The sequence below is a fragment of the Lepus europaeus genome, chromosome 5 (assembly GCF_033115175.1).
Source record: "Lepus europaeus isolate LE1 chromosome 5, mLepTim1.pri, whole genome shotgun sequence".
NCBI lineage: Eukaryota > Metazoa > Chordata > Mammalia > Lagomorpha > Leporidae > Lepus > Lepus europaeus.
Window position 1 is genome coordinate 131,395,332 of NC_084831.1, and position 22,358 is coordinate 131,417,689.

At 49.7% G+C, this 22,358-nt stretch overlaps 1 protein-coding gene across 1 annotated transcript in view; it reads left to right on the forward strand.

Moving 5' to 3' along the window:
• UCK2 (uridine-cytidine kinase 2) overlaps nucleotides 1–22,358 on the forward strand; it is a 72,701-nt gene that overhangs the window by 30,319 nt on the left and 20,024 nt on the right. The gene's annotated exons all lie outside the window — the stretch shown is intronic.

Genomic DNA, 22,358 nt, shown 5'->3' on the forward strand with positions numbered 1-22,358 from the left:
CACACAGTTTAATGCATTGCAGCAGGCACACAATCCCCCACGGTAGGAAGTCAGTCTGTTTTTACATATGTACGTATATCCAGTCACTTCCTACTTTTCTTTGCTTTTTGGCTCGCAAGCTCCATCTGTCCTGTGTGAGCTGACTGGCGTTTCCAGGGTTTCCTCTGGGGTCTGAACACACGCAGGGCAGTGGAACAAGGGCTGCTTGAACCTGGCTTGCACTGTCTGTTCTCAGACAGCTGCAGTGTGTGGACGCTGAAGCACCTGTGATGTGGAATGTGCAGGTTCCGGGAGTGTGTGTGGTTACGGGTGCAGCAGTGTCTCAGAGCAGGGTGGAGACACAGAACTGAGTTTCCTTGTCCTGGCCAGGGTGGGACATTGGGAAGAACTGTGGAGCAGAGAGGTTGAGATACTCTGAATTTACTCTCTGCTCAGCTTCTGTGTACTCGGGTTTAGGGAGACTAACCTCTGATTTTCTATCATCTGTTTAGTGGGAGGGAATCTGTCCTGTGGCACCTGGGTGTTAATGAGAATACAGTATGCAAATTGGTATAAAAATTTCTTTTTTGAGAGAGGCAGACTGACAGAGCTTCCATCCACTGGCTCATTCCCCAGATGTCTGCAATGGCTGGGTCTGAGTTAGACGGAAGGTGGGAGCCTGGAGCTCCATCCAGGTCGCCCACATCATAGCAGGGACCCAAGTACCTAAGCCACTGCCGCTGCCCCCGCCCCCCTGGGTGCACATTAGCGGGAAGCAGTGGAGTCAGACGTGAAGCTGAGACTCCATCCCAGGCCCTGTACCATGGGCTGCGCGTGTCCCACCTGGCAAGTTAACCACCGGGCCAAACTCCCAATCCTGAAAACCTTTCTACCTCTCTGTAACTTTCAAATAAATAAAGCAAAACTTTAAAAATGCCATTTAATATATATGTATAAGTTATACAATATATTACATAGTATAAAGATACTTCAAAAAGTTCATGAAAAATGGAATTAAAAGATTATTTTGGTGCTAATAATTTTTAAATTCATGCATACAAGCAGTTGTCCAAAAAGTTTGTGGGAAAGGCATATTTTTAATAATTACACATGGATTTCAAAAGGTTTTTTTTTGTACCAAAATAAACTCACCTTTGATTCTGTATTCTGCCTGTTTTTTTTTTTTTAATTATATTTTTTTAAAAAAGATTTTATGTACTTATTTGAGGGGTAGCGTCCGAGACAGAGAGAGGGAGAGACAGAGAGAAAGGTCTTCCATCTGCTGGTTCACTCCCCAAATGGCTGCAACAACCAGGACTGGGCCAGGCTGAAGCCAGGAGCCAGGAGCTTCTTCCAGATCTCGCACATGGGTGCAGGGGCCCAAGGACATTTACAGTTGTCCCTTGGTGTCTGAGGAGGATTGGTTCCAAGCCCTTTAGGTAAAATGCTATAATATTTACTAGAACCTACATGCATCATCCCAGGTAGCTTAACTGATGTTTAGATTACTTATAATTCCTAATGCAATTCAAATGCTACATGCCAGTTGTTACACTGTATTGTTCAGGGAATCATGATAAGAAGTTTGTACATGTTGAGTACAGATGCAGCCTGTCTTGGTTGGTTGACTCTTTGGGTGTGGGCCCTGAAAGTAACACATCCCTCATTGTGTAACGTATGTGTCCTCCTCCATTTATAGTAGATGAGAGAACTAAGCCTTTTTCATAAGAAATGAAAGCAGCGGTGGGCATTTGGTGCAGTGGTTGAGACACCTGCTCCCCATAATGGAGTTCCTGGGTTTGAGTCCTGCCTCTGGCTCCTAATTCCAGCTTCCTGCTAATGGGTACCCTTGAGACTAGGCAGTGAAGGCTCAGCTGGTTGGATCCTTACCACCCACGACCCTCGTGGGAGACCCAGGTGGAATTCCTGACTGCTGGCTTCAGTCTCCTGCTAATGCACACCCTTGGGAGGTGGCTATGATGGATGGCTCAAGAGATTGATTCCCTGCCATCTCCCATGGGAGACCTAGATTGAATTCTAGCTCCTGGCTTCAACATGGCTCAGCTCTGGCTGTTGCAGGCATTTGGGGAGTGAAACAGTGGTTGAGAGATTTCTCTGTCCCTCTTTGTCTGTCTTTATTGCCTCTTAAATAAGTAAGATAAAGCATTACACACACACACATACACACACGCACAAATACATACATACACACACTAACTGGTCAGAGCCCACAGAAGCAGTAGATTATTTATACTACTAGCCATCTGATGTGTTGATTTACTCGGCAAACTCAAACGCCTATCATATCCTGAGTGTCTGGCTTTTCAGGAATTAGGTGGCTTTTATTTGCTTGCTGTCTTTCAAATTTTCTTTCTCCTTAGTAACCACTAATGAAATTCAAAGGCACTGAGCTTTTAGAAACGTTTCCCCCTCTTTTAACCCATGCCTTCATTGGTTCTTCCTCTTATATTCTAAGTGGACATTCCTGGGTATATTCATCTTGCCGGTGGCTAGAGTGGCATCTCTTAGAAAGTGTGACTGAGAAGTGATTTCAGTGGGTGAGCTGTGAGTTGTGACATGCAGTCCTAGCAGGTTGCTTGTTCGGTTGGCCAGGAGATGATGTCACTGCTAGCCGTCCCGACGTTTCAGCATTGGGCTTCTCTGGTGGGAGCTGGACAGCGCTAGCAGATGAATTCATTGGAACACACCTCAGAGGCAAGTGTCACTGCTTTGGCTGCTGCAGGTGTCAGCTGGGACAGAATTAAGGGCATGTGTTCCACACAGGCACGCCAGGCCTCAGGGGCTTTCTCTGTACCTCTTGCTGTCCCAGATAGGACTAAGAAGGCCTTTGTCCACGTGTCGTCCCTGTGCAGAGAATGCTTGAGGGGCTTGGGAAAGCCCTGGGCTCTGGAGAGCACTCGCAGTTGCTGGAGTTCTCTCTCAGGTGAGCCTCAGTCGACCGCAGTGCCGGGAGCTAGGCGCCAACATCGTCCCTCCTGGTTTAAGACGCGGTAAAACCAAGGTTCAGAAAGGAAAGGGTCTAGGGTTCCAGGGGTGGGGAACGTCCAGTCCACAGGCCTTATAAGGCACACAGAATCGTTTGTTCTGGCCCTGCCAAGGCAACCACAGGCGGGGCTCGAAATTCAATCATTGTGTAGCAGGCTTCACTTGTAAGTTGATAATTTTGCCTGGTCCGCAAATGATGTTATAAATATCCAAATGGCCCTTGGCAGAACCAAGGGTGCTTACCCCTCACCTAGACTGTTTTCTCCTGCATCCTGCTTGCTCTCTGCTAAGCTGAGCAGGGTCCGCCGAGGCAGTGGGCAGTGTAAGGCACTCAGTACCACTTGAGTCACTGGCACGCAGAGATGAGTAAGGCCGAAGACGGCTGCTATTACCGATGACAGTGCGCTTGAGTGAGTGGCATAATTCGGAGCAGAGTGCCATGGGAATACCCAGGAAGGCGGCGGGACTGCCTGGGGTGGGGAGTTGAGAAGGCAGACAACAGGAGATGATGACTGCACTTGGATTGGGAGCATGAGCAGGAGGTAGCTAGGTCGGCGGGGGTGGGGTGGGGGTGCGGACAGGCACAGGGTGGTGGGCAGACAGAAGTGCAGGGAATGGCAGCTTGTGCTCATGCTTGGTTCATAGCAGGGTGAGGGCCAGAACAGCAGCCTGAGGCCAGCTAGACAGCCACGTGCCACGGGAGGCGTTTGGCTGATGTCCCGTTACCACTGTACGCAGCTCCAGCTGACATCTGGCCCAGTCCCCCTGTCCCGTGCTCTGGCCTTACCATCTCCTCATTACACCTCTCAGCCTTGGCCTTAGGCTGTCGGTGTTGACTGCATCCCCCCAAAAAGGTTCAATCTGTCTTCAGGAGAGACTTCCTGATGTCCGTATGTGCTGGAAGGATAGAGAGGGCTCGGGAGCCTTGGACAGGATGGTGTCTAGAGTTAACTGAGAGAGTGGGAGATGTGAGCATGGTAGAAGGATTGCTCCTTCCCAGCCCTTATGAGAACTAGTGAGTTCTCATAAGGTTTGTGTGTGTGTGTGTGTGTGTGTGTGAGGTTGGCGTGTGGGGCACTAGTAGCATTTACTGAGTATTCCAGCCACTGTGCAAAGTGCACATAAAAGATGATAACCCGTAGGTTCCCTTCTGGAAGCACGAGGGCCTAGCCCTGGGTTGCAGGAGAGAGACCAGAGGCTCTGAGTGGTTAAGTAGCATACCCAGGGTTCCTCAGCCAATAACAGGTGGAACCATGATTCCCGTCTGGGTCTGTCCATCCCTTCTTGTATGCCCTGTGCCTCCCACACAAGCAGGTGGGTCTGTTAGTGGTGCCCTGAGTGTCATACAGAGTCTCTGTGATTCCCAGTCTGCCCCCTTGGCAGCCTTGCCTGCACTAGCTCTATTCGATGACAGGTGAACAAGCAAGCAGCCAGCTCTCTGAGAGGCTTGGGAACTGATCCCTGGAGAGAGTAGCCAAGTCCAGGAAGGTTACGCCAGGCCTTGCAGTAGAAGTGTCTGGACGTGTCAGAAAATCTGTTGAGCCAGCGGCGGCTGCTTCACCTCCCATTCTGTAGGCCCCTCGGTGATTCCGTGCCCTCAGTCCAGGAGAGGTCCATTCGATGGAGGCAGAGTTTGAGCAACTTCAGCACCTGTGCTTTGGGGAACTTCCCCCTCTCTCCCTTTCCTTATCTCCTGCCTCTGCTATAGACACTTTCTCTTCCCTATCTCCTGGTGTGGCTGTTCACAGTGCCCTGGCCAAGGGCCATTTCTTGCAAGGACAGAGAGGTGAATTGCTGAAGAAGCAAGGGTGACTGAGGAGGCCAGGCGTCCCAGCTGTGACCAGAGCAGCGACAGTCACTGTGGAGCAGCTGCTGTCTTATTAGCCGTGTGGAGTTTTGCTGCCAGGTAAACCATGTGTGCAGCTCTCCAAGATTGGCATCTACCGGATAAATCCTCTGCTGGGATTGCTTTCTGTTGTTACAACTCATTTAATGACCTTGTGTTTTGAAGAATGAGAATGATCCGAAAGGTCGCTGAATTGCAGCGTTTATGACACGAGGATATAATTAAATCTACATTAAAAGGGCACATTTCCCCATACGTACTTTGAACTTCCTGGAACAGGTGTTCTGAGCAGGTGCCACTTTCTCAGCCTTCCCTCCAGAGGAGTCGGCAGCCTGGGAGTGGAGGGTGATGCCCGTTGCTACCCCTGCATCTTCTGAATGATCCCAGGAGTCGCTCCCCTCCAGAGCTCCCATCCAGAGCTCGCCAGGCTGCTGGCTCATCCCTGGCTGCTGACTTGGTTAACAGTAACCAAACCTCTGTGCGGTCCCTCCACATACTCCTTGTTCCAAGTGTGTTGCAGCTCATGATGCAGTGACCTGCTGCCCTCTGGGCCCAGGTCCCCGAACCTTCCCCTGCATGGCAGACCTAGAGAGTGCTCTGTCAACAAGATCAGTCCTGTCCCAAAATCCCCTTTTGGACGCTGCTTCCCTCACCTGCCCACCCTGCTTTGCCCATCACGGCAGGCCTCTCCCCTGCAGCCCTGCCTCACTCTCACACCCCAAAGTCTCCTTATGGGTGGACACTTCTCACTCTTCTTTGAGCTGCTGTTTGGTGTCGAGCCCTCAGCGTTCATTACTCACTTCTTTGAAGCAGGCTCAGATCCCCATCGTGTTTTGCTGATCAGCTCCGCATGCCTGCCCTGACTCTGTGTACACCTGCTGCCCTGCAGAGTAGATATGAGAGGCTCCCACCTGTGTCCCACTATTTGCAGATTGATAGAAAGAGATCTTCATTCACTGGGTCATTCCCCCAGTGCCCATAATAGCTGGGGCTGGGCAAGGCTGAAGCCAGCAGCCAGGAGCTTCTTCCGAGTCTCTCATGTGGGTGCAGAGACCCACGTACCTAAGCTGTCATCTGCTGACTCCAGTGGTGTGCACTAGCAGGAAGCCGGAACAGAAGCAGAGTCAGGACTCGAGCCCATGCACTCCCGTGTGGGATGCGAGTGTCCCAAGTTGAGGCTTGGCCTACTGCACTGCCAGGCCTGCCCCTTTAGTTGCTGTCTTTATCCACCTTTGTCCCCTTCCTCTTCAGTCTTGTCTCCCGGCCACACAGCTCTACTTCTGAGTTGTCCTTTTCTCTGTAGAAGCACTCCCTGTGTTCCGCTGTTGGGAAGAGGGCTGGGGACAGTGACCACAGAATGCTAGCTCTCCTTTGCTGCAATTTTGCATGAATATTTATGCCGAGTAAATGGTTGGGCAATCTCTGTCGCTGCCTTTCACTCCTTTGTTTCTGTTAGTGTCCTTGGAACTGGCGTGCTTGATACTTTGCCAGGACTAAGAAGATGCTTGAAACTGATTTTTATTGGGGAAACAAAAGAAAAGCAAAATCCCTTAGAGTGTGCAATATAGACAACAGGAGTTGACTGGTCACGATCCTAAAGGCTATTGAGTATCCAGTGAGGACTTGTTTCTGCATCATAGGTGGTGTCTGTCTTGTGTCCTCTCATGGCAGAAGGGCAAGAAGACTCCTCCGGGTCTGTCTTATAATCCCGGCCACAAGGCCAGAGCCCTCATGCCCTAATCACTCCCAAAGGCCCTGCCTCTTAATGCCATTGCACTGAGAATTGGGTTTCCACGTGTGGATTTCAAGGAGCACAGATACACAGACCATACAGCAGTTTGTCAGATAGGATGTTTTAACTGCAGGAAAACGGATGGGCTAAGGCTTACCAAATTTAAGGTAGGGGTCCCCCACCTGGCCCTGTTAGAGATGAAGCAGCTCAGGCTAAGGGAGGTTAACTGCCTTGTCTGAGGTCAGACACAGCCACATCCAGACTCAAATACAGGCTTGTGCAACTCAAGCCTGTTTTTCTCTTGGTCATGTTATGCTGCCTGTAGCCAAATACATACCAGTTCTATGATTCCACTTTTGTGACCTCAGCAGAATATTTTATCATTTTCCTGGAGTGATTGGAAATTACTGGGGCAGTCTGGAGACAGCAGGGTTCCGATAGAGGCGCTCATCCGCTTGTCTCCTCCCCCCCCCCCCCCCCCCCCCCCCCCGCCGTCCTTGCTTATTGAAGAGAAAATCCTCAGTGCTCTTATCTGTGATCCTTCGTGGAAACCCTTAGCTAATTACTTCATTGAAAAAATTAAAGCCACCTGCGTTGACTCTCATCAATCTGTTGATCTGCTTAGTCTCTTAATCTCTGCTTTCCTTCCCGTTTTGAATCCAGAGCCTCAGATGATAAAGCCCTCTGAAGCTAATGCCTTCACCCTAGCCCTGGAATGTCTTGTGTTGCATTACAAACAGCTGAAGTGCACAAGTGCTCTTGCGAAAGCAGTCAGGGCCAGGACAGCGCGGCATTCCAGGCCAGAGACAACCCCGGTGTGTACAGTCTGGCTCTGGCTCAGTCTCTGTACCAGGCAGTGAGGTGCAAAGCTCATCCATCTGCCTCCTTGGGGGAAGCCGCCTCTCAGTCGGCCCCTTTAGGGACCAACACTTGGGAGACCTTGATTTTAGAGAGCAAATTATGGGGAAGTAGTCCGAGAGCCACTTTGTTTCCTTAAGGGGCAGGTAGCGAATGGAGCCCCAGGCTAACTCTCAGCTTTTTGGACTTCGTTGGTGGCACAGTCAGGTGGCTTGCTGGCTGCTGGCAGTGGCCATGTCTCTGCTGACCTCAGAGCCAGCCAGGTGGGCTCTGGTTTCAGCTCACAGGTCTTATGTTGGTGCTAAGTGACCTTGAGAAGACACCGGAAACTTCTGTTTCCTTTTGTACCAGGGACCGAGAGAAGCACGCAACAGATGCTAGGCTCCCTCTCTTTCGCTTCCCTTTTTAGGCTTTCAAAATCTGAAAATGAAGGTTGGATTTCGTTGCAATAAAGAGTAAGTAACAGGGCTTTCCTCTGTAGAACAGGGAAACTTTATTTCTGTTGGGGATTTTTGGATAGAGATCATTTCTACCATCTAGTTCCCAGCTGCCCCCAGTCCAAAGGAGAACTTAGGAACCTTTGGGTCCAGAGCAAGGAGGCGGACAGCTGTTGGCAGTGGTCATTCAGAGGGCGCGGCACTTCCCATGGCCAGGTGCTCCGGGGCAGGGACGCTAATGATCTGCTTTGCAGAGAGACTCCCCAAGGTAATTTATGCACTTGTGGGCTCATCTGGGTGGACACACAAAGCTTGCAGAACCAGGGAGGTTTGGGACAGAAGTGGGAAGACATGTTGCCAATTCTGCACAGCCAGGGAACTTTTGGATGGTCATGTGTGTGTGTGTGTGTGTGTGTTTGTGTGGGTGTGTGAGTGAGAGAGCGAGCGAGCGAGCATGCCTGCTCAGAACTGCCTTCGGGGTGTTGCATAAAGAAGGAAACATTCCTTGCAAGCCAAAGGCTGTGGTGGGTAAGGGGAGTCATCATTGGAACCAGATGCTAAGGAAGCATGCTGGAAACCACGTTGCACCTGACCTTAGCACAGCTGAGCCTCCATAACCTCCAGCAATGCAGAGTGGACGTGGTCATGGCCTAGCCGTCGTCTAGTGCTTCCTGGTGGCTGGTCGGCCGGCTGCTTTGATCCAGGACGGAGATTAAATTTCTCTGAAATTTCTGTACAAAGCATTTGTGGTGCATCTTAGTTTCTTGTTATGTTTCTTTCTTTCTTTTCTTTTTTCTTTTTTTTTTTAAGATTTCTTTTTGTATTTGAAAGTCAGAGTTACACACAGAGAAAGAAGGAGAGGCAGAGAGAGAGAGAGGTCCTCCATCTGCTGGTTCACTCCCCAATTGGCCACAGTGGCCAGAGCTGTACTGCCAGGAGCCTGGAGCTTCCACTGGGTCTTCCCAAGGACTTGGGCCATCTTCTACTGCTTTCCCAGGCATAGCAGAGAGCTGATTGGAAGTGGAGCAGCCAGGATTTGAACCAGCTGCTGCATGTTGGATGCTGGCATTGCAGGCGGCGGCTCTTCCTGCTACGCCACAGTGCCGGCCCCTCTTGTTATGTTTCATAAGATGTCATTTATTTTTCAGCAGTTCAGCCTTCTTCTTCACCATCCAGATAAGTGAACTCATGGGTGAGTCTGCCACCATTTGGTGTCTTCTGTGGCTTTTCCCTCCTTCAGTTAAAACATTTTATTGGAGGGCTCCTGTTGTGGTGCAGCAGGTTAAGCCACGATAGCATCCCAGTGCCTGTTTGAGTCCTGTCTGCTCCTCTTCCAATCCAGCTCCCTGTTGATGCACCTGGGAAGGCAGCAGAGGATGGCCCAAGTACTTGGTCCTCTGCCACCCATGTGGGAGAGCAGGATGGAGTTCCTGGCTCCTGGCTTTGGCCTGGCCCAACCATGGTTCTTACAGCCATTTGGGAAGTGAACCAGCAAACAGAAAATTTTGCTCGCTTGCTCGCTCGCTCACTTGCACTCTCTCTGTTTGTCTTTGTTTCTCCCTCTCTGTCACTCTGCCTTTCAAATAAATAAATCTTTTAAAAAATACATTTGAGAGGTGCAGAGACAGAGAAAACGAGCAAGCGAGTACTCCCATCTACTGGTTCACTCCCCAGAAACCTGCGACAGCCAGGGCCAGAGCAGGGGAACTCGTTCCAGGTCTTCACTTTGCTGTTCAGAGCCCAGTGGATTGAGCCGTTCCAGGTCTTCACCTTGCTGTTCAGAGCCCAGTGAATTGAGCCGTCACTGCTTCATCGTCATTTTTAATGAAGGAATTGAGTTTTGAGCTAAAGGTTAATGGACAGACTCTTCCCCCGCCCAGTCAAGGTTTCAGGGGCCCCCTTTTAGCAATCCAAACCTAGAGGATATCTTGATTTTAGCAACTCTTCCTTGAGAAATTGTGAGTTGCCTGCAGCATCGTTTTTATTGAGGCAGTAGCAGTGTACAGAGATTGGTACAATGTGATCCTTGCTCTTCACTAATACAATCTAGAGGAGGAGAAGGGAGTGGTAACATAAGTAATTTTTCTCATTGTGGTTAAAGCTATTATAATGTAGCAGTTAACTGTTTTACAGTTTTGTGGCATTAAGTACACCTGCATGGTCTCAGCCATCATCAACATCCATCCTGCAGCCTTTCATCTTCAGCTCAGGCTGTGTAACTCTTCATCAGCAGCTCCCTGTTTGCCCCTTCGCCGGCCCCCGGCAGCCACTGTCCACTCTGCCTCTTTGGTACCTCGTGGAAGCGGAGTCATACAGTATTTGTCTCTTTGTGACTCAGCTCAATCCCTCAAGGCTCACCATGCTGTATTGGGTGTCAGAATTCCCTGACTTTTTAAGGCTGTGCTCCAGTGTGTGTGTGTTTTAAAGATTTATTTATTTGAAAGGCAGAGAGGCGGGCCTCTGCTGTGGCGCAGCGGGTTAACGCCCTTTCCTGCAGCGTCAGCATCCCGTATGGGCGCTGGTTCATGTCCCAGCTGCTCCTCTTCCCATCCAGCTCTCTGCTATGGCCTGGGAAAGCAGTAGAAGATGGTCCAAGTCCTTGGGCCCCTGCACCCATGTGGGAGACCCGGAAGAAGCTCCTGGCTTCAGATCAGCCCTGCTCCGGCCGTTGGAGCCATCTGGGGAGTGAACCAGTGGATGGAATCCCTCTCTCTCTGTCTCTACCTCTCTCTGGAACTCTGTCTTTCAAATAAATAAAATAAATCTTAAAAAAAAAAAAAAGAGAGAGGCAGAGAAAGAGAGAGTTAGAGAGAGGTCTTCCATTTGCTGGTTCATTCCCCAAATGGCTGCAACAGCCAGAGCTGGGCCCATCAGGAGCTTCTTCCAGGTCTCCCACGTGGGTCAGGGGCCCAAGCACTTGGGCCATCTTCCACTGCCTTCCCGGGCACATTAGCAGGGAGCTGAATCAGAAGCGGAACAGCCAGGACTCGAAACGGTGCCCGTATGGGATGCCAGCACTGCAGACCACGGTGGCTATACCCACTGTGCTGTAGTGCCAGCCACTCCATTGTACCTTACTCACTGGTCTGTCAGTGCATACATGGGTTGTTTCTAACCTTTGGACTGCTGGGAATAATGTTGCTATGAACGTAATTGTGCAGATCCTGTTGGTCCTGAATTTAAGTTCTCCTGGGCACATATCCAGAAATGAAATTGCTCGATCATAATGGTAATCTTATGTTTGTTTCTATGTATATTTATTTATTTGAAAGAGAAAGATGGAGAGAGAGAAGAAACTCCCCCATCTACTGGTTCACTCTCCAAATGCCAGCAACAGCTGGAGCTGGGCCAGGAGCTGGAACTCATTTGGTTCTCCCAGGGTAGCAGGGGCCTAATTACTTGAGCTATGACTTCTTGCCTCCCAGGGTGTATGTTAGCAGGAAGTTGGGATCAGGAGTGGAGCCAGGACTTGGAATCCCTGCATTCAGATATACATGCAGGTGTCCCAGTAACCGGTGGGCTAGCGGCTATGGCAAATGAAATGCCCATCCCCCTTTCCCATGCCCTGCAGTCCTTCCTCTAGCTCAGCCACAAACACCCCCACCCCTTTTAAAACAGTTGCTATCCCATTGGGTATGAAAGGGTATGTCATTGTGGTTGTGATAGACAGCAGGCGGGGAGCTTCCTTGAGGAACCTTCTAGGGTCTATTTCTTAGACATCTGCAGGAATCGTTTCGCGTCTGGAGGATGGAGGGGGAGGGAGATTAACAAGTTAAGATTAGAAGCCCATGGTATATTTTGTGCTTATTCATGTCTTCAGTTATATATGCATTGTTTGGACAACAGACATTCCTCAGTACTTAGTATGGGGTGTTTTGGGGGGAGGGGTGGAGTTCTTTTGTGTGTGTGTGCGTGCTAGTGTGCACTGATTTTCCTTATTTGCAATGGCAGGAAGCAACAGGATTTCACAGTCTGCAGAGGGAGAGAGAGTATACCTTGGGTTTAAGAAGAGCCTTAGAAATGGCCTTCATTTGTGCAGCTGTTCTGCCGATGCGCCAAGTTGCCCTTGGTGTGATGCTGGGGACCAGAGAGGGGAAGGCAGATCCATGTCTCCCTGCTGATGAATTCCAGAGGGTCACAGCTGCAGGTCTCTGTACCTCCTTGTGTGTGCACAGGAAGCTCCTTACCACCCACTCGTTTCTTTTCGATCCCTTGTCTGCACCCTGCCTGGGTGTCTGGCTCATCTCTAGAGGCTCCAGGGAGCTGCTGGGCTGGCGCCCTCTTGTGGTCCTCTTTTGATATGTTTGTGCGCTAGGGAGATGAAGGCAGAGCGCGAGAGAGCCACTGAGTCAGGAAGGCATGACATTGTGGAAAAAAGGAAACTTGGAGGAGTTAAAAAACAAATCTTTGGGGGTGGGGTGAGGAAGCTGTTGCTTTCTGTAGCGTGATAACACAAGATCAGTCATTTTAACTACATCAATTAAAAATCAGAAAACGTCTCTTCAGAGTAAAAAGATAGCTAACTGGAAAGAATTTGTGATACAAATGAGAAGTAGTCATTTTTCTTGATATGTCAGAGCTTGATAAGTCAATGAAACTAGTCGCAGAAGGGAAGTTAGGATATCAACAGACGAGCTCCGAGAAACAGAAGCCTTTTCGTAATACAAGAGATATTTATCTTCATTTAAAACAGGAAGGCAAAACTAAACACTGAGGAGCTAGATATTCCCAGCGTGGGGAAATAGTATATGTAGACTGTTGATGCTGGGAGCTATCTGGGCTTATGATGGAAATAAAAACCAGATTCTTTGCTGTAGCAACGTTTGTTTTAGCAAAGGGTGAACATAATTTGAATGTCTGTTGGAAGACTAGGCATGGTTTCTTCGAAAAATGGAATAGTATGAAGCTCTTAAGGAGGCAGTCCTGGGTCAGGCGATTAACCTGGTAGTTAAGATATCCTGACTCCACCTTTCTGTTAATGCATATCCTGGGAAGCAGCAGTGATGGTCCAAGTTTTAGGTTCCTGTGAGCCCTGCGGGAGACCTGGATTGAGTAATTGGACCCCAATTTCAGCTTGGCCCATTCCTGGCAATTGCAGGCTTTTAGGGTATGAACCAGTATGTGGGCGCTCTGCCTGTGTGTCTCTCTGGCTCTCAAATAGATTCTTTTTTTTTTTTTTTTAAAGGCTTACTTATTTACTTGAGAGGCTGAGTTATAGAGAGAGAGAGAGAGCGCGCGAGAGCGAGCGTGAGAGAAACAGAAAGAGGTCTTCCTTCTGCTGGTTCACTCCCCAAATGGCCGGTGGCCAGAGCTGTGCCAATCCGAAGCCAGGAGCCAGGAGCTTCTTCCGGGTCTCCCATGTGGGTGCAGGAGCCCAAGGACTTGGGCCATCTTCCACTGCTTTCTCAGGCCATAGCAGAGAGCTGGATCAGAAGAAGAGCAGCTGGGACTAAAAACGGCACCCATATGGGATGCCAGTGCTTCAGGCCAGGGCTTTAACCCACTGTGCCACAGTGCTAGCCCCACACAGGCAGTCTTAAAGACACTGAAGGCTTTGTAGGAGGGAATGATGGTGCAGGCCACAGGTGTGTGTGTTTGAAAGTTTACACATACTCATGGTTTTATTTTAAATTTATTTATTTATTTGCATTTGATTTGAAAGGAAGAGCGAGACACACACATACGCATACACAGAAAATCTTCCGTCCATTGGTTCAATTCTCAGATGCCTATTAATAAAAAATGTTATTTTCATTTGTTTGAAAGGTTGAGCAATTAGTGAGACACAGACACAGAGACCGAGAGAAAGGTCTTCCACTTGCTGTTCACTCTCCAAAAGCCCACCAAAGTCAGAGCTGGGCCAGGCTGAAGCCAAGAGCCTGGAACTCAATCTAGACCTTCCACATGGGTGCAGGGCACGGGTACTTGAGCCTTCATGTGTTGCCTCCCAGGGTGTGCATTAGCAGGAAGCTGGAATCGGGAGTGAAACCACGAGTAGGAAGCAGTCACTCTGGTACGGGATGTGGGTCCCCCAAATGGTGTCTTAACTGCCAAGTTCTCACCCTGCTCGTGCTGTCTGGAAGTGCGTGTGCAGGGAATTGAGCAGAGCCAGAGACACAGCGAACCAGGTGGCCAGGAGATGAGGAAGGAGGAGACAGGTTATGTGTCCTATATTATTCTCTTGTTCCATATGAATTTCATACCATGTTGGGGATGCGTTTAAAAAGTTAACTACCTTGAAACATAGATAACGTGCAAAGGAAAAGGTTGATCTTCTCAAGTAGAAAGGACAAGGTAAGAACTCAAAAAAAATAGTCAGGGTTGGGTGTTGTGGAGCAGTGGGTTAAGCTGCTGCCCCTGACTCCAGCATCCCGTGTTGGAGTGCCAGTTTGATCCTGACTGCTAATGCACCTGGTAATCAGCGGATGATGGCTCAAGTTCTTCGGGCCCCTGCTCTCCCATGTGGGAGACCCAGATAGGGTTCCTGGCTTTGGCCTGACCCAGCCCAGACTATTGCAGGCATTTGGGGGATGAACCAGCAAGATGGAAGATCTCTGTCTGTGTCTCTGTGTCTGTCTGTCTCACTATTGCTCTGGCTCTCAAGTAGGTGAAGATAAAATTAAAACATTTAAAAAAATTCAGAATTTCTCATCTGGTTTTTAGATTTGCTAACGTAGGGACTGCTGACAGAATTCTGACCTAAAGAGAGAAGAGTGAAGGAAGTGGACATATGATTGATTGCATAGACCTGGCCGCTCAGTGGAGGGATGGCTTGCTGGTCTAGGAAGTGATGGGATGGCAGTCATCTTGACAGGCTGCCGCGCTCACAGGGGGTCCCAAAAATGTCATAGAAAACACTTCTCACGGTAAAAAGCATGCAGGACTCAAAAAAAAAAAAAATTGTGCTGAAATATACTTATCTTTTAATTCAGTTTTCCCAGGAACTTTTTCAAGTTCTCGCAGCTATATATAGAGATGTCTGGAAAAGTGCTTGCCAAAGTGGCTACCACATTTATCTCTGGTGCTGTGCTTTAGCCAGTATTATTTTTTTAAATTTTGTTTTACTTTTGGTATCTTTTAGAATGCATCATTTTAATTAGGGAAAGTAGAGCTCCCAGTCTCTGTGGCCTCTGTGGCCTCTGCTCTCGCCCCTCCTGCCCCCAGGGCGCTCCTGCTTCATCATCTCGGTGAAACCTCCTGCTTCCTTTTCAGCCCCCTTTTCAGACTGTGTCCTTTACCTGTTCCCTTGAAACTTGTCTTTCCTCACTTCCCCTCTTTCCCAGCCCTCCCCTGCAGGCGCAGCGCCTGGAGCTGGCCTGGGCCCTCTGTGCTCCTCACTTTGGTGGATCCACTCTCACACACCCAGCTCTGGATCTAACTGAAGAATCGCTCACTACTCCTGAGTCAGCTCTGCCTGGTTTTTATCATTTCCTTGCCTTCTTGTTGCTTTCTCCCCAGTACGACTTTGCACACAGAAGAATGGCAGATGTTCCGAAACTTTCATTTCATGTATTTCTTCCTGGGAGAACAGCCTTCAAGCTTACGGATTCACGTTGTCATCTTCTTTTTTTAAGATTTATTTATTTACTTGAAAGTCAGAGTTAGAGAGAAAAGGAAAGGCAGAGAGAGAGAGAGAGAGAGAGGTCTTCCATCTGCTGGTTCACTCCCTAACTGGCTGCAATGGCTGGAGCTGCGCCAATCTGAAGCCAGGAGCCAGGAGCTTCTTCCAGGTCTCCCATGCTGGTGCAGGGGCCCAAGGACTTGGACCATCTTCTACTGCTTTCCCAGACCATAGCAGAGAGCTGGATCGGAAGTGGAACAGCCGGGACCTGAACTGATGCCCATATGGGATGCTGTCTCTGCAGGCAGTGGCCTTACCCACTACGCCACAGCATCTGCCCCTGGATTCACTTCTTTACTATCTGTAGTGTAACAGCAGAGCAGACACTGGTGTCAGGAATTCTCCCCTCCTGGAGCACTGTTTCTGGGACTTCAGAACCCTCTGGGCCATTTCCTGGGCCACCCAGCCTGCTCCTGAGTGAGTACGTGTGGCTTGATTCATGCACAGAGATCTCCTTCATGTAAAGATCCCTTTTCTTCCACCATGAATTTTTTTGGTGGTGTTAAACTTTTTTTAAAGAGGTATTTATTTTATCTGAAAGAGTTACAGGGAGGGAGGGGGAGGAGAGGGAGAGGGAGAGGGAGAGGGAGAGGGAGATCTTCCATCTGCTGGTTCACTCCCCAAATGGCTACAGTGGCCAAAACTGGGCCAGACCAAAGCCCAGGAACCAGGAGCTTCTTCTGGGTCTCCCACGTGGGTGCAGGGGCCTAAGACCTGGGCCATCTTCTGCTGCTTTCCCAGGCCATAACAGAGAGCTGGATGGGAAGTGGAGCAGCTGGGACATGAACCAGTGCCCATATGGGATGCTGGCACTGCAGGGGGCAGCTTAACCTGCTCTGTCACAGTGCTGGCCCCCCACTATGAATTGTTAAACAGATCCTTTTATAGATGGTCTGGTAAGGAAGGCCCTCCAGGGGAGGTGCTGGCTCCTGCCCGGGTGTTTGCTCTGGTGGCTGGGGCAGGAACGCCGACTATAAGGAAGCAGATACTTTTTTTTTTCCTGGAACATAATATATCAGCACCGGTGTACTGCTGTCATTGTGGCGTGTAGCTCAGCGGTATGATAGTGTAGTTTTGGACCAAGTATATACTGACGGTTATGGATCGTGGTAAAGTTTTCAACTGTGTTACCAAAAAGAAAACAATAAATAAATCAGAATGCTACCTTATGGGCTCTTCAGGCAAGTTTTGAGTGAGGATTTGAGGCATCTTCAAGAAGAGAATGTTCTTTACTGAACACATATTTTGGGCGGGCTTCTGTCTTTGCAAATCAGCCCATAATACTAAGGCCCATTCCTGGATTGGATGTTGTTCTGTTCACCGTTACAATAAGGACACCAGTTCTCAGAAGTCAACTTGCGAGAGATGTACCCTGTGTTGGATAGTCGGGAATCGCGCCAGGCCAGATTCTAAGAGGACCCCGCTTTTGCTTCTTGCCCAGGGGGCATCTCTGTGGGAGCACACAGGCTCCTTAGGGCGTCTCAACACCTGTGCAGCCTGGAAGCTGCTGCTCGTTGAGAGGACCCTGGTGCCCACTGCCCCACCTGGAGGTGACTTCTTGGTCACTAGGGGAGCGGTAGATGACGCCGGGTGCTCAGGTGGCTTTTTTACTTTTTGAGTGTTTATTTAGTATGTATGATACTTATTAACCAGGATATTTGGTGAAGCAGACACGCCTACACTACAGATAGCTACAGTTTATTATTAGAGCAAACAGAAAGTGCCAGGAAAAAATTGTGCAAGAAAAGACTATAAAATGCAGTGACAGGGAAGGAGCGAAGCGCCGTCTGCGCGCAGGACTGCACACACATACGAGTCGAAGAAAGCAGTCGTGTCCTCTGGGACTCGAAGGAAGAGATTGAAATCAGGCTGCAAACTAAGATAAAATAAATAAAACAAAATAAGGGTGTTAGTTTCCTGGGACTGTGGGAACAAATGGCCGCAAGCTGGGTGAGGAGACCGGAGTCTAATGTCCGGCAGCATTGCTTCCTCCTGGGCAATCTGAAAGACATGTGGCCCTGTTTTTCTTCTAGGTTTTGGTGCTGTACCTGGCGCACGCGCGCCTCACTCCTCTGTCTTCAGGCGGCGTCCCCCCATGTCCCTTTGTCTTCACCTGTTCTGTCTCTTCCAAGGCCCACGCTATCTCAAGGTCCTTACTTTAATTACACCTACAAAGACCTCCCCCCCCCCCCCATAAGATGACCGTCTGAAGTTCATGGAGTTAGGACATTCTCCTTATCTTTTATAAAATTATTATTATTTTTTTTATTTGACAAGTAGAGTCCTAGACAGTGAGAGAGAGAGACAGAAAGGTCTTCCTTCCGTTGGTTCACCCCCCCAAATGGCTGCTACGGCCGGTGCGCTACACTGATCCGAAGCCAGGAGCCATGTGCTTCTTCCTGGTCTCCCATGTGGGTGCAGGAGCCCAAACACTTGGGCTATCCTCCACTGTCCTCCCAGGCCACAGCAGAGAGCTGGACTGGAAGAGGAGCAACCGGGACTAGAACCTGGCACCTGTATGGGGTGCCGGCCACCGCAGGCAGAGGACTAACCAAGTGAGTCACAGCGCCAGCCCCAACATGCTCCTTACCTTCAGGAGCAGCAGTTCACCCCACTCCCTCAGAATTTTGAAAGAGAGGCTGAATTTTGGGATAGAAGAAAAGGCAAATAGCATTCATTTCTCTCTTTTTTCCAATAAAGTTCTTTTTTAAATTTTATTTTATTTATGTATTTGAAAGTCAGAGTTACACACAGAGAGGAGAGGCAGAGAGAGAGAGAGAGAGAGAGAGGGAGGGAGGGAGGGAGAGGGAGAGAGGTCTTACATCCACTGGTTCACTCCCCAATTGGCCGCAATGGCTGGAACTGCACTGATCGGACGCCAGGAGCCTCCTCTGGGTCTCCCACACAGGTGCAGGGGCCCAAGGACTTGGGCCATCTTCTACTGCTTTCCTAGGCCATAACAGAGAGCTAGATGGGAAGTGGAGCAGCTGGGACATGAACCGGTGCCCATATGGGATGCTGGCACTGCAGGTGGCAGCTTTACCCGCTACGCCACAGCGCCAGCCTCACAATGAAGTTCTTATGTTGAGATCTTTGTAGGTTCACGTGCACTTAGGAGAAATAATGCAGAGGTTCGTATGTCTTTTGCTCAGCGTCCTGCATGGAAATAGCTCACAGAACGTACTACCAGGGCATTGGCCTTCGTATAGTGAAGAAGCACAGCATTTGTATCACCAGAGCATCCCCCGTGGCCTCATTGGCTAGCCATCCCTGCCTTCCTCTTTCTTCCTCCTACCCCCTTCTCCCTAGCCCTGGTCAGCCATTAACCTGCTGTCTCTGTTTTTTAAAAAAGATGTTACTTATTTATTTGAAAGACAGAGAGAGACACTGATTGTCCATCCTCTGGCTCATTCCCCAAATTTTCACAATGGCTCCGGCTGGGCCAGGTCAAAGCCAAGGAGCCTGAGACTCAGTCTGAATCTCCCATGTGGGTAGCAGGGGCCCACGTAGTTTGACAAACATAGCTTCTGTGAGTATTTCTGTACATGTTTCTGTGTGAACATGTTTTTTCATTTCCCTGGAATAAATTACCACGAGTACAGTTGGTGAGTATGATAGCTGCATGTTTAGTTTTAAGAAATAGACTTCAGTTCAGTTGTGGTTTCACAGCAACATGGAGTGAAAGGTACACAGATTTCCTCTCTTCCCTCACCCCGTATATGCAGAGTCCTGGTTACCAGCATCCTGCACTGGAGTGGGCCCTTGAGTCCAGTGGATGAACCCACATTGACACACTGTGAGCACCCGAAGACCGTGGTTTCCCCTGGCCTTCACTCTGGGTGTTGCGTATTCTGCGTGATTGGACAATGTGTACTGACAGGCGTCCACCATTGTACTATTATACAGAGTGCTTTCTCTGTGCTAAAAAACTCTCTGTGCCCTGTTTATTCATTTTTCCTTGCCTCTGACCCCTGCCAAATTATGATTTTTTTTTTTAAGGTTTACTTGTTTGTATGAAAGGGAGAGTTGGAGAGACAGAGAGAGAGAAAGCGAGCGAGAGAGTATCTTCCTTCCATTGGTTCACTTCCCAAATGGCTGCAACAGCCTGGGCTGGGCCAGGCTGAAGCCAGGAGCCAGGGGCTTCTGGGTCTCCCACGTAGGTGCAGGGGCCCAAGGACTGGAGCCATCTTCCACTGCTTTCCCAGGTGCATTAGCAGGGAGCTGGTTTGGAAGTGGAGCAATTGGGACTTGCACTGGCCCCATCTTCTGATCTTTTTATGGTCTCTATAGTTCCACTTTTTCCAGAAAGAGTTAATTTTTATGTAAGATACTGGTTTAGGCCGATTCATATGTTTGATCTGTGACTGTGCCACAATGCCAGTCCTGGGATTTCTTTTCTTTTGTGCATTTTTTTGTTTTTATTCTGGAAGGGATTTGGGGACCCTAGAGTTGGTGACCAATGACGAATCCAGCAAAATCTGGAAGGATACACTCATGGGATTTGAGACTGCTAACAGAACCCCTTTCTTCAAGCGCTCCGGGGAGTAAATACTAAATTGAGTTTTCATTGAAGTAAAAGAGACTCAGAGGGGAAGGGAAGGGCAGTGGGTGCCTGACACATGTTTTCTGCTTCCCCCGCCTTCCCCAGCTGCTGTCAGTTGGGCATTAGATGCGAGGCTGGAGGAGGACTAGAGATTTTCTGATAATCAGGTAGTTGACACCTGCTTTCTCAGGGTTGGACAAGGATTATGGGGTAGCGGAGTTAATTGAAATACACTGTGCAGTTCAGTCCTGTTGGGCACTGCCTGCCCATGTGTGGCCTTGGGTTAGGAAGGGTTCAGCAAAGGAACCGGCAGGCATGAGTGCTCAGCTTTGTGCAGCCATTGTTTCAAAGAGAGGAGGGTCAGCTGGCTTTCTTTGACTGTTCATATGACCTGGCGTCTGTCCTTGAACCCCTTGTTTCTGTGACAGGTCCTGTCTTTGCTCAGCAGCAGGCTGCAGCAGGCAGTGGGTTTCGATGTGCCTCCCAGCACCCGCGGCTCGGGGCTGCGCCATCCTGACTCGCCTCCTGACCCCTCCCCAGTAAAAGAAGGAAGCACGAGCCTGTTTTCCGGCTGGCCCCCTCTCTGCTCCTGTCTCATATACAATAAACTGATCAAAGCCCCCAGCAGGCTGAGAGCTATTCTGTTTTGGGGGGACGGTGGTTGGTGGTGTTGGCAAATGCGTGTGCATGGCGTGGTGCATTTTATGTTTGTCCCATGGGGATAGATACGAAGGAGAATCCACAGATTGCATATTCAGGCTTAGGCCACGCAGAGACGGGCTCACACTCACTCCCGTTTCCTAGGAGATGATTCTTATGTGGCCAAGCTGGGAATGGAGCCGCCGTAAGGGGTGTCTCTTGCCTCGCCTACGTGCCGGGTGGTGTGGAAGAGTGACACCAGTTGTCATTTCTGACGGGTTGTCTCCCATGCCTCCCTGCACGTTTCCCCAGGTGCTTACTTGGTAGTGGTCGCAGTGTTGGCTCCAGCCTGAGGTCTGCCCTCCTGTTTGACATTCACACGTTGTCCTTGAACCCTCCCTGATCTCATGGTCAGGCTACCTCACAGTGAGAAGCTGGGGATGTCTTTGGGAGCCTTCCTCTGTGCCGCTTTCTCCAGGGAGTGGCCAGTTCAACACACGGCAGCCAGTGTGTGGGGTAGGGGAGCAAGGGGCTTCAGACACTCAACTCTGGCAGGCCATTTCTGCACACACACACACACACACACACCCGTATGTGGGCTCATCTGCTTCTCAGAATGTCAATGCCAGCCCCTTCACGCATCTAGTTAGCCACCAGAGAGCAAATTGTGCACAATCAGAAGTGACTCTTTTCTCTCTTTAACTGGTAAAATGTCCGTCAGAACCCCTGACTGCTCCGGAAGCTCAGGAGGAGTCTGCTTGGCAGAGCCCCGCCTGCGTAAGTCACAGAGCTTTCCTGGGAGTGCTCTGGCTGTGTGCAGGCATCGCACGCCTGTGTGGGCCATGGTGGGTCTTGGGATGAGGCAGGTCTCCCCTTCCTGATGGTGCAGCAGGGCCAGCAGTGTGCAGAGGGGTTAAGTGTGTGCGTCTTGAAGCCAGCCTGTCCCAGCTGAAGACCGGTCGAGCTGTTCTCTGAATGAATGAGCCTGGGCCAGGTCACCTAATCCGCCGCTCTTCGATTCAGTTTGCTGTTACGTAAGAGGGAGATCATCGGAATGCAGTGTAACAGTTTGCATAGCATTTGCATTGTATCAGGTATCATGAGTGACCTACAGATGATTAAGTACATGGGTGGGTTATATGCAAATGCTGTGTCATTTTACCCAAGATTCTGGAGCATTTTGGTATCCACAGATCCCAAGGGACAACAGCCTGAGACCGCTTCTGGCGTGTAGTCTGTTATCGATTGTAACTGACCATATTGCTGTTAGTTCTGAGCCAGTTCACTTTCCAAGTGCTGGTGACACCAAAGGGAACAGAGCCAAACATGCCATTTGATGATTCCGGAAGTGGATTTTCAAGATGTCTCTGTAGAAGTTAATGAGATTAGCATCCACCAAAAAGCCCTGGGGACCTGCTCTTGCTGGTGGCTGCTGACCAGCCAGAATGGTTCAGAGACAAAGCCTCCCTCCCCTCGGGGTCTTCTTGCAGCACCACCTGTGGGTCAGGGGTCAAAGCTGGTGGCCTCTGTGTGTGTGTTGGGGGGTGTTCCGTCTCTGCATAGTCTTTGCGTGCCACCTCCTGTGTAGAGAGTGTGGTCTGCAGTACAGGCAGGAGCTGGAAGTGGGGAGGATGTTGAAGTCAGTGCTGACATCTCTAGGTAAACATGGCCTGGCAGGAGACAGAGCGGGCCAGTGG